Here is a 13,540-nt window from a genome sequence, read left to right as displayed (position 1 = left end):
CATTATCTTTCATTATCTGAAAGTCCTTCGTTTATCGACTTTTGAATATTATTTTTTCATTATACATACATATCTATTATATCTTATCAAAATTTAATATAAAAATCTTAATTTTTAAGTGTATTTAAATACTACAATTTTTAATGTTTCCAAATTTTTAGAAATAATTCAACAAATTTCACGTGTAATTAAAATAAAATTGTTTTAAATCTCATTCAACTTATTCCAAGTTATCTTTTTTTAATTTTCAAAATTTATGTAATTACTTAATCTCATTAAAAATAATTGAACCTCTTGCGATTAAAAGCGGGGATTCTGCTTGAGAAGAAATGTGCTGAAAGTAATTTAAAAAAAAATCATTTTAATTTTAAAGACTGATAATTGTACACAATTTCCAGATGCATCTTTCTTATTCTTCTACAAGAATTTTTAAGTTTTTAAGTTTTCTAAATCAGTTTATCCGACGTTTCTAAAATTCTTCTGAAGCTTAAATTCTTTTTTAACCTCATCAATTTTATTCAGTATTTAATGAATTTATTCGATTATTTACATTTTTTTTTAATTTGTAATGTTATAGAATTAAAAAATGTTGATTTTAAATCTTTCTACACTCTTTTTCGAAATTTTAGGAAATTGTTTGATGTATTTAAAAATCTTCTTTAATTTTCTTTTAAAGCACATTTTTCAAAATAAAAAAGCATTCAAAATGTGCACATGATAATTAGGAAAATAATTCTTTTTTTCTAATCTTCTCAGGTTTTATAATCTTTAAAAATTATTCAAATTTCTCCTGATTTTTTTATTTTTCAAAATTAAAAAAATGGCCTTTAAACTTTTTCAGATACTTTGACAATTTTTGACCTCTTTTTGAATGTTTTGAAATGCTTTAAAATAATCTCCTATAAAATTAATTTTTTGAAATAAAAAATTATTTTAATTGTTTTTAGAAACCTAAAATATTTTTTTTTTCATATTCATGAAAACTTACCAAATTTTTGAAAAACCTTTACAAGTTTTTATTATTTTTGTATCCTTTTAAAATTTCTGAATATCTCTTAAACTTACTCAAATTTGAAAGTAGATTTTTAAAGCAACATATAATTTAAAAAATTGTGTAACAACATTTCACGAGAAGGCCTAATGAGAATTATGTTCCTTAATTCAAGATGTAAAAAAACTGACTCATAATCTTCTCAATTTTTCCCAGGAATTTTAAGAAAAACAGTTTTACCTCCTTGAAATCTTTCGGAACTCTTCGGAACTCTTCTAAGCCTTCTAATCATTAAAAATTATTTAAATTTGTCCTGATTTTCTTTGAAATTCGGCAAAATGAAAAAGATTGCCTTAAAATCTTCAAATTCTTTATTGAGAATTTTACACATAGTTTAAAATGTATTGGAATTTTTTAAAATTATTTTTTCAAAATAAAAAATTATAGTAATTATTCGTAGAAACCGCAAAGAATTTTCTTTATTTTCGTCAAACCTTACAAAAATGCTTTTACAACATCTTTACAAATTTTAACTATTTTCTAATCGTTTCAAAATTCCTGAATATCTCTGAAACTTAGGCAAATTTGAAAGGTCATTTTTTGAAACAAAATAATTTTTTTTTTAATGTGCAACAAATTGCGCAATAAATTGCCTGAACTTTCATTCTCTTGACACCCTGCGAAATTCAGTTTACTTAAAAACACCTCCAAATAGCCAGTTAGCTACCGAAAACGGATCGTGAAGTCGGGGGGACTCGGGCTCGTGCATTTTCGGCTCTACAGAAGGCTGGCCTGCGCAACATGTAGCAGAGCCGACTCCCCGCCACGCTAAGTTTGAATGTGTCGCTCCCAGATGGGAGAGTGGTGGGGCCGAAAAATCCCACGTTCTGGAGACACTGGGAAGAGACCGACTTCTTGTGGGTCTTGCTGCAACCGAGACCCGAAAATAGGGTTTTGTCTTGTAGTCATAAGACGGGTAGGTGGTCTGCTCGGGCCGCGACGAGAAGTGGTAGAAGAGCGGATCATCAGCGAAAAATGGGATCGATTCCAAATTCACTTGGAATTCAAAAATGTTAAGAAATTAATTTCTTAGGCCTCACGTTCGGGACACCAATTTTGTTCAACTCTCCGTTCGCGTTTAAGGGTTCAGGTACAAAGATGGGGGGCAGTCTGACTCTTCTTATGTTCAAAATGTTGAGCAAGTGTGGGCGGTGACTACGACAGAAAGGCGATCCTCCTCAGACCTGGAAATACGTAGATGAGAGGGGCGATAACTTGCAATCCGGATTGTGTTATAGGACAAAGCAGAAAACCGAGGGGGGTTGGGTGAAAGCCCATACTATATTGGAAAGAGGATCCTCCTCGGGTTTGTTAAAAAAGTTTAAAATGTGCACGTCGAATATTACTTGAAGTCTGTACAGGGGGCCTAGGCAACTGTTCCGGGGAACTACCGGTCGGGATGTAAAGCATTTCTTCGTCTTCAGCGAACAGCGTAGAAGGAGACGGTAATGTTGCACTGGCACCTCTGAGGAGTCGGACGAGGAACGTTGAAACGTTTCTAAGCGCACGGCAGACTCATTGCGCGCGAGGGCGGCAACTCGAGCAGCCTTTCCTTTACGACGACGGGCACGTTGTCGAGACCCCTGGCCTAAATTTTTATGTTCGACTGTGATTAGCGCAATGTTGAATTGTGAGTATCGATTAAATTGACTAAAATATTCGTTTTACGCGCTCGACAGGCACTTTAGGCGTTTAAACTTAAACGTTGGGGAAAGACAGCGAAAACCAAACGGGCGTCTGGGCCCGTGACAAGACGTTCGCGATACGTGTTCAGACTAAGCCGTTCCGGTTGTCGCTGACACAAACGCGATAGTTTAATACAGCAAATATAACAATTGGTCAATACATCCCGATAAGCAAAGAACCTAAACCACCGGACACACATAAAATCAATAAAACAGAATTCCCGGTTATCCTGCCCCCAGAAGAATTCAGTTTAACAAGTAAAAAAAAAACATAATAAATTAAAATGTTGATACGAATAAGATAAACAAATACGAGAAACAAGGTAGAAAATAGGCAAAAAAATTATAAAAGATTTATAAAGACACGAAATCAAAAATTGTTATCAGGTCCCTGCTATCCCGCGCTGGAAGCGCGGTTTAACCGGTTCAAGATGATACAAATAACTGACAGATTACATGGATTCAGAGAAAAAGCTGGAACAGGAAAGATACGAGAAGAATAGAGGTGAGGGCGGGGCAAGAAAGAGATAAGATAGGAAAAAAAGAGAGAGAAAAAAATGATGCTTCTGATACGTTAACGAACCTCGGCCTGTTACTGGAAGAAGCGTGTAGATATTTAGGTGACTGTAATCTTTCGACGACTACGAAGCTTTGTGAATTTTCCACACCGCCGAAATGAGATTCTTATTCCTTAGAGTCCTCGGCCGGATACTGAAAACAGCTTGTAAGAACTGGGAGAACTGAAATCTCTCGATGATTATGAAGCCCTGAAAAGGGATCCGGATCATGGAAATAAGAAAATTCTTATTTTGAAGAACACTTGATTTTTATTTTACACTAATACACTATGTAACCTTCAGACAAAATATCAACCGGATGGTTTAGAAGTCGAAGATCAACTGAACTCTCGTCGGTCGCACGCAGCCGGACCCGAGTGCAGGATGCTCTCTGCTCTGGAAAAGGCTCCCACAGTCTCTCCGAACGCCGAACGTCTAAATATAACTAAAATGCTATAATAAATTCGAATTTAAAAAAAAAAATAAAAATAAAATTAAATTTGATATTACATCAAATCGGTAAAAATAAAAATAGCAATTGGGTTATTATAATAACTATAAACTATTGAAACTTGCTAGAGGAAAAACGAGAAATACAAAATATGCGTGGAAAATATATATACCTAAAATCTGCGGATTGTAACAAAACCTATTTTATTCATTCGCCTTAATATGTATATTTATAATCAAGATAATCTTAATAAAATACATTTCTACAATACGAAACGGAACTAGAGTAACTCCCGACAATTCTTAAGTATGAATCTCTTTAGCAGCATTAAGATAATAATGTTCGTTACATATTTGTTTTTTATTATTCAACAGCCTATTCCTAAATTAATCAAAGTTGTTTCGGAAAAAGTGAAATAGGAAAATTTACTGCAGTTTCTAACAAAAGAAAGAGAGAACAGATAATATAAAAAGAAAGAAGATAAAGCATAGATTGTCATTTGAGTCACGAACTGAGAGGACAGGTAGACGTATGCGAGCTGAATGTTGCCGTCCAAACAAATGTTACCCAGATTATAACAAAGTCTTTCCATTCTTTGTATATTTCAAGAGAGCCTTCCCTTCAGTAAATCACAATCTACTGTGGAGTAAATTACTGAGTTTGGGTGTTAGCCCTAAATTCATTAAAATTTTGAAGAGTCTGTACGATGCGGCTAGGGTATCCATTTGCACGGCGTAGGGTTGACGTTAATTGTGATATTCTACAGGGTGTTCTACAGCCCGGTTTTTTTCGTTTTCGCAATCAGTCACCTGAAAGACTTCTTGCTGAATTGAGGCCTGAGGGGAAACTCAATTGATCATCTGATTGAGGTTCTTCTTCTGGCCTATGCTGATGACATCGTGTTGCTTGCTGACTCTCGTATTGATCTCTAGAGGAAAATAAATACCCTTTCTTAATATTGTAAAATCAACCATCTGGAGGTCAATACATTTAAGATGAAGACCATGGTCTTTCATAAGGGTAGGAAGCCTTCGATTCCGAATTTCACATTGGATGGAAACCAGCTGGAGATGGTTATGGAATACATTTAACTAGGCCAGGTACTCGGTTGCTCAGGCACGTTCGCTCTGGCCTGTACCAAAAGGGTGGCTGCTGCAAAGATTGCGGTAGCTTCGACGTTGCAGGTCCTCCGAACGTCCAGGTCGGATACTTGGCGCACCAAAAAAATCTTGTAACAGAGCCTTGTCTCAAATGTTCTCTTCTATGTCATAGGAATTTGGGGGTTATGACATTGTTAAGAGGTGAAGATAATTCACACCACATTGTTCAAGAGAGTTTTGGGACGTCAGGCTATGGAAGATTCTGGTGCGGCAACCCACAAGTTCAATTGGGTTCTGCAGGTTAAACACATGCTCTCGTTGTGTGGGGCGGAAAATGTATTGCCTAGTTTAGACGTGGTAAATTTGCAGTCCAATAAAGAGATCATTTTAATCAAATTTGAGACCTATCTTAGAAACTTAGACCTGAACAAGCTTGTGCAGACTTCTTCGCTTCAAGTGCTACCTTATCACTGGATAGATCCATTGGGGCAACAGTACCTCAGCGGTGGTATTCTCTTTAAATTTGTAGGACTTCTTGCTCAGACTCATCTCATAGGCTCAGTTCGGGGTAGATTTTCCATAGGAGATCTTAGTTTTGGATTTGCAGCAGGGCAGCTTTGCTCAATCTGCAACCACGGCGTGGAAGAGAACTTATTCCACCTTTCAACGGAATGCCCATTCGTTAGCCAGCCATTTTGGATAAAAATACAAAAATTGATCGCATTTTTAATATTTTTAACATCATTTTTTTCAAAAATTATTAGAATTGTAGTATTTACTTAATTAAAAAACGAAAATGAACCTTTTAATCCAATTAACGGACGATATGAAAAAATGGCAAGAGAAGAAAAAGTTTGATTTCTAAATGCCCTAGAAGATTATCATAATAAGTTTTTAAATATTTTTGATAAATCAAAAATTCACATTTTGAGAGCATACAAAATAATGGAAAATCCAAAAGTTACATTTTTTCATGATAAATTTTAGATGAAGAGTGACGCTTTACGACCCGGAGAAACATCAACATCAAGGTTTCTCTCAAGCCTAAAGATCTGGCTGAAATGGATGACGAGCTTCGTGGACATTTTTCCGGAGAATCCGACCTCTGGGCTATCAATTATTGTGTGTATAATGCCGCGAGAGCTTTGGCTGATGCGAACCGTAAAACATAACCAACGGTTGATCATAAGACCAAAAGACGAATGCATTAACTTGCCATAAGACAGGCTGGGCAAGACAGTACGCGTTCCGCTTTCATTGTGTGATTGACTACATCACATCTGGCAGGAATTTTACCGCCAAGGTTCGAAAGTTCGCGCGCGAACTACGGACCCGTTATCACACACTTAACAAGTCAAAGCTGCTGACATCATGCAGCATATTGTTGAGAGAATACGGGTACTATCTGACGCTAAGAGAAGCCTAGAGCGGAGGGAGAGGTGGGTCAGAGAAAATCAACAGTTTCTCTCTGACCCATCTCGACTCTTCCAAGACCCTCCAGTTACTGTGGAACACCCACCCAAACCAGAGGAGGTCGAAGTATTTTGGAGAGAAGTCTACGAAGTTCAGTATAGACTGGACGAAGACTCAGAAAATATAAATAGCTTCAAGGAGTTATGTGTTGCCCTCATAACACCTAAAAAAGAATGCCCACCCATCACTATCGAGGAGGTGAAAAAAGTATCAAGAGGGATGAAGAACTATTCCGTACCGGGACCAGATTGTATCAAAACCTTCTGTTGGAAGAAGTTTTCTTCAACCCATCAGAATTTCGCCCGTATTTTCACCTCATATTTGAAGTCGGAAGAGCTGATTCCAGAGTGGTTGGTGGAAGGACGCACAATACTCCTGCCGAAAATAGGAAACTTAGCTGACCCGAAGAATTATAGGCCAATAACTTGTCTGAACACACTTTAGAAGATATCCACAGCTATCCTAAATGATAGGATTGTTCGGGCAATTGAACCTGTGTGGCAAGAAATGTATGAACAACGAGGCCCACTCCTCTTTTGCCTTACATTATTGCCACTTTCTCTAGCTCTTCGCCATTCCGACGAGTACTTGTGCGGCAAACCTGCAGATCGAAAGTACATGGTCACTCATGAATTTGGATTAGAAAAATGCGCCAAGGTTTATTTGAAGCGAGGAAAACTTAATTGCATCCCTGAAGATCCTGATCTCGTTGATAGAAGCGCCATACGACACCTTTGCGCTGGAGAGACTTATACATACCTGGGCGTGCCACTGAGCCGCATTAAGGATGTGACATCTATAAAGGATACTCTCCGAAGCAGATACAAACGTCTCATCCGACAGACTTGGTCTTCCGAACTGTCGGCAAAGAACAAAATATCTGCAATGAACATGCTTGCCATCCCGATACTACTCTATTCATTTGGAGTAGTTTCATGGACGAAGAACGAGCTCAGATCCCTTGATATCGGAACAAGAAAGGTTATGCACATGAACAAAAGCATGCATCTTAAGTCTTCCGTTCCGCGACTGTACATCTCACGCCGTCAAGGGGGTCGCGGAATATTGAGTCTTGAATGTCTTCACAACAGGATTATTCTGGGTACAGCATACAGAGTTGCAAATGGAAGAAACCCTCTTCTTAAAATAGTCAGCAATCACGAAGAAGTGAGCAAAGGAGCGTTTATATACAAAGTAGCGGAGGAGGCTGCTGAAACACTCGGACTTGACTTCAGTATCAGGGGTGAGCAAGATGCATCAAATCTTATCTATCTCGAGTACTCACTCCTGAAAGTCCAGATTAAGAAAGCACAAGAGAAAAACTTTCGTGAAATGCTCCTCGATAAGCGGATGCACGGTATCTTCCACAGAAATGTGAAGGATCAGTCAATGTCTTGTGAGCTAACGTTTGCTTCCCTTAAATCGCCCGGATTAAAGTCTGGTACGACGGGTTTCATCTTTGCATGCCAGGACGGTGTCATTTCCACCCTAACATACCGGGCACTAAGAGTGCTTTATTACCATCTCTGTCACTCTTACGGCATTAGCCTTAATATCGCTCCTCTAAATGCTCCTAGGGAAATTGAATCAATTGTCGAGAATGGGAAGTGCCGCATATACTGGAACTTTATATTCTCGACAATTGTTTCTGTTGCTCACTCGAGGGCTGACATGGGTCTTCTTGACTTCGAGAAGCGAACCATGTTCGTTATCGAATTTTCGGCACCAGCTAACAAAAACATCACAACCAAGGAGAATGAAAAGAAAGAGAGGTAGCGAGACCTTATAAGGGAGTTGCAACGATTGTACCCGGAATGTTCTGTTAAACTAATCGTCCTTATCATCAGCGCTCTTGGAGGTGCCATGCTTTCACTTGCAAATGGCCTGAAAAGTATCCCTGCGTATCACCCGCTCCCGGCGAAATCCTGCGGTTGTCCTTATGACAAATTTTTAATATATATATAATTAAAAATTTGTCATTAGGACAAACGCAGGATTTCGCCGGGAGTGGGTGCTAATCTGGAAAGTTGCACCCGCTCCCAGCGAAATCGCGGTAAAATTTCAGCCACAACCACGTCTCACGACCGTGAGATAGGCGGTTACAGTCTTTAACGGAATCAATACGACGATCCATCAAAAGCCTCGTGCACCCAAAGAACACGGGGCGAACCAAGGACTACCGCCTTCTGCATTTTTCCCGCAAGTGTTTTAGCACATTGTTGACACGCAGGGATGCTTTTCAGGCCATTAGCGAGTGAAAGCTTGGCACCTCCAAAAGCGCCGATGATAAGGACGACTAGTTTAACAGAAAATTCCGGGTACAATCGTTGCAACTCCCTTATAAGGTCTCGATACCTTTCTTTCTTTTCATTCTCCTTGGCTATGATGTTTTTGTCAGCTGGTGCCGAAAATTTGATAACGAACATGTTTCGCTTCTCGAAGTCAAGAAGAAACATGTCAGGCCTCGAGTGAGCAACAGAAACAATTGACCAGAATATAAAGTTCCAGTTTATGTGGCACTTCCCATTCTCGACAATAGGAGCGATATTAAGGTTACTGTCGTAAGACTGACAGAGATGGTAATAAAGCACTCTTAGTGCCGCATTGTGCCTTTGAATGTGGGTCGTTCCCGCGTGAGTTGGACAACTAGATAGTATGTGAGCTAAATGCTCGGGGTGCGCATGGCACGCCCTGCAGCTATCATGAGAAATGTCTTGGCTCATAATGTGGCGACGGTATGTTAAAGTGGAAATGACACCATCTTGGTATGCAAGAATGAAACCCTCCGTACCAGACTTCAATCCAGGCGATTTAAGGAAAGCAAACGTTAGCTCACAAGAGATTGACGGACCCTTAACATTTCTGTGGAAGATACCGCGCATCTATCGATGAGCAGGTTCTCCCGCCATCCCGCTACGCCTTTCTTTGAGCCTCGTTGTTCATACATTTCTTGCCACATAGGTTCAATTGCCCGAACAATCCTATCATTTAGGATAGCTGTGAATATCTTATAAAGTGTGTTCAGACAAGTGACTGGCCTGTAATTCTTCGGGTCAGCTAAGTTGCCTATTTTCGGCAGGAGTATTGTGCAACCTTCCACCGACCACCCCGAAATCGGCTCTTCCGACTTTAAACATGAGGTGAAAATACGGGCCAAATGCTAATGGGTTGAAGAAAACTTCTTTTACCAGAAGGTTTTGATATAATCTGGTCCCGGTGCGGAATAGTTCTTTATCCCTCTTAATACTTTTTCCACCTCCTCGGTAGTGATGGGTGGGCATTCTTTATCAGGTGTTATGAGGGCATCACATAACTCCTTGAGGCTATTTATATTTTCTGAGTCTTCGTTTAGTCTGTGCTGCACTTCGTAGACTTCTCTCCAAAATACTTCGACCTCCTCTGGAACTTTTGATTTTCTCTGACCCACCTCTCCCTACGCTCTAGACTTCTCTTAGCGTCAGATTGTATCCGTATTTTCTCAACAATATGCTGCCTAATGGTCAGCAGCTTTGACTTGATAAGTGTGTGATATCAGGTCCAGAGTTCGCGCGCGAACTTTCGAACCTTGGCGGAAAAATTCTTGCCAGATGTGATTAAGTCAATCACGCACTGAATGCGGGACGCGTACTGTCTTTCCCAGCAAGACAGTACGCGTCCGTAGCTGACGACAGCAACAAAATTTAACGTCATTTTTTCCTGTGATATTAGTGCATTATAATATTGTACAAAGCTCCAGGACCTGATCGCACGTTATCATATTGCGCTTTCTTGCAATATGGAGGTTCTGCGATATCATTGTGCGATATCTTTTTCTCCGTGTAGAAGCTAAAAACGACAAGGCTACTCAGTAGACGGCATATGTAAAGTTTAAATCATAAAGAAAACATTGGAAATGAGCAAATTCTGTTTATGGAAAAACGATAAAAGTTACAATAAAACGTTTAATAACAACATTTTTTGTTAAGAATTAGCATTTTTTTAAACGGGACAATGAAACTTCGACTGGTTTAATACCAATGCAAGTTACGAATTATAATAATATACATTTATGGGTATGATATAAAATTTCAGGGATAAACTCGAGTGCGAAGCACGAGATACGTGATGAGAATGTGTTCTTTAAGGCCGAAGGAGCTTTAACAAAAGATAATTCACAATCACCAAATTACTATTGTCAATACTTTCATGTTTAGTTTTAAAAGTCTATGCACAAAGATCGAGCGCGTAGCGCGAGGTAAATACATTATCGAGCCCTAGGCGCGCTCAAACTTGCTTACTTTTTCATTGCTTCACTATAGGCATCAATAAAAACAACGAGAATTGTTGTAAACAAAATTAAAAAAAAAAAATTTTCAACCAAAATGTTCGAGATAATTTTTGTCTTTATTGCTACACAATAGGCTTCAATATGCACAACGAGAATTGTTGTACACAAAATTTCGAAAGAAAATTTTTTTCATTGTTACGCTGTAGGTTTCCATAAAACAACGAGAACTGTTAGTAACAAAATTTCGATCAAAAATTTTTTACAACATAATTCTGAATAATTTGTTTATATTGCTACAATAAAACAAGGAGAATCGTTAGTAACAAAATATTAATAAAAAAAATTTTTCCAACAAAATTTTTGAGATAATTCTTTTTTTGATTGCTACGCTATAGGTTTCAATAAAAACAACAAGAATTGTTATTTAAAAAATTTTCAAGAAATTTTGTTTTCCATTTCTACGCAATAGGCTTCATTAAAAATAATGAGAATGATTGTAAACCAAATTTCGATAAAAAATTGTTTCAATCAAAATTATAGAAAATTTTGTTTTCATTGCTACGCTATAGGCTTCAATAAAAAAACGAAAATTGTTATTAACAAAATATCGATTGAAATATGTTTTCATTGCTACACTATAGGCTTAAGTAAAAACAACGAGAATTGTTATTAAAAAAATGTCGATAGAAAATTTTTTCATCTAACATTTTCGAGGACATTTTTTTCTTCATTGCTACACAATAAGCTTCAATCAAAACAACGGGAGGTTGAAGAATAGTAATAATGTTATAAGATACTCATTTTAAAACATCGTCAACATTTCAAAAAACTATATAATTGTAATAGAAATAGGTTAAATACAAATAACCTATTATTATAAGGCTTATATCCAATATACATTAATGAACTCAAACTTTCTGTAATGTAATATTGTACAAAATTATTTAGCTAATAATAAGTAATTAATCTGTTTATAACATATGTAATGTGGCAAAAATATTAACGCCACTCTATCTTCTCGACCGGTCAGGACAGAATCCCAAAATATAGGAAAGAACCTTTTAATTGTACTGTGGTTCAAGAGCGATGCTCGACAAAAAGGGGTCATAGAATTTGTTAGGATATCTACTTCGCACGGCAGCTTTCCTTTGTTAGGGTTCAACGACATTTCCCGCTCTCTGGGTTACGTCACAAGAGATACTTGCTAAATTGGCGGGCTCACAAATGGAAAATGCTGGGATCGACATGCGACCATCAAAGAAAACAATAACTCTCATTGCTGAAGCCATCCGGAGAGAAAAGAAAATTCTCTAATAACTAGGATTTTAAAACTAAATCCAGAAAATGGTCATTTATTAATTTAGTCCGCGATCCCGCTGGATAAAGTTCTTTTCTACGCATAGTTCAGTTTGCCGTTGAAAGTCGAAGGTTTAGAAGGATAAATGCGCGGCAGATTAGTTATTTCCGATCTCTCGCGCGTGCGCAGTCACCTACCTGTCCGGTCACTTAGCCTGCTCGAGGATTCCGGAAGGTATTCTGTTCTGATCGCTCGAAGCATCCACTAGAGTCGGAGTTCCGGTAGATATTGAAATGGAAGCCAAATTTACCACCAAGGATCTGGAAAGAATCCTCGAGCATATCTTCTGGACTCCTCGAGTAATTTTCAGTCTTGGTGCTTAATTTTCATTTTTTTTTGTCCCGATAAAGTAAGGTGTACTATTTTAAAATTGGTCGAGCATCCTCTGGGACGCGCTAAACCGACAAATGTATTTTCTATGAAGAAAAATTATTCACTATAATCAGTCACGATGTTTTCTATTTGAGCTAAAATCTTCTTTTTTTTAATATAAACTCAAATTATTATGTGTTTCTCTCTTTTTTTGTAATTAAAAACAATGATACAATCAACAGAATGCTGACATTTTAATTACACTATCTGCGAACCCTATAACTTACTCCCTATTTAGCCTAAGCTTGCATGAAAATCTTCCAGGCTAATAAGGAGTTCAACTAAATATGGCGGCTATAAAAGACCGCCAGGCGTGTAAAATTATACAAGTAAACACGCCTCTGTGATGATGCCGTCCCTGGAAGGTCAGCGGTTCCTAATTCGCCTGAGATAATTTCATTTTTTATTTTTTAGACGTTTCAACCTTTCACCAAAAGAGCAGCTCATTGCATGGCGCCCAAACTTAGCAACGGATTTTGTGTTAAAGTTTGCAGCATTTTGTTTATTTTTCTTGTTTCAGCATAAGATCCCTCAGCTGGAATAAATTTATTATCTTTCTTATGCAACAAGTTTATTCTGCTACATGTTTACATTTTTTCTTGTATTCTTCATTCATTTCCTTGTATATTTTTTGGTCTTTTGATTTTTTTTTACAAGAGCGCTAAAGTGCTATATAAGAGCAAAAACGTCCTTATGAGGACGTACCTTTAGAGACGGAGCCGTGCTAACTCGCGACTAGCAGTTGCCACCATTTTGGTTTTCCCGCACGCGCTGACCATCGTACCCTCTCCTATCCGCGCGGCATTATTCGTACCGAGATTCTTTCTCATTCTACGCATAGTGCGTTCTTCTTTCATCGCTATTGGACTGTATTAAATGCATAGTCTGTTTTCGTGGCTCTCAATTGTCGCTATTTTGATTCTTTCTCCGTGCTCGGCACCTATCGGTTTATTTCGAGACTGCTCGTATTCCTACCTTCGAGCTTCCTTGACCACACGAGGCAAGTAAATGACAGCTAGGTACCAAAATTGAATATCTCTCTACAGTCTGCTGTGTTTTTCGATGGTTAATGATTTTTTTTTAAATTAACTATCGAGTTATTCAGTAGGCTTGGATAGTGTTTCAATTGTTAAATTATGGGCAATCTTATTAGTTTTCGTGGTACAAAATGTCTCGCAATCCGGATCGGAATTCTTGGATTTATTCCTTAAATGAATCCGAATTGCG

The sequence above is a fragment of the Belonocnema kinseyi genome, chromosome 1, assembly GCF_010883055.1.
Source record: "Belonocnema kinseyi isolate 2016_QV_RU_SX_M_011 chromosome 1, B_treatae_v1, whole genome shotgun sequence".
Taxonomy (NCBI): Eukaryota; Metazoa; Arthropoda; class Insecta; order Hymenoptera; family Cynipidae; genus Belonocnema; species Belonocnema kinseyi.
The sequence above is the reverse complement of the archived record's forward strand: the minus strand, read 5'-3'. Positions refer to the sequence as shown.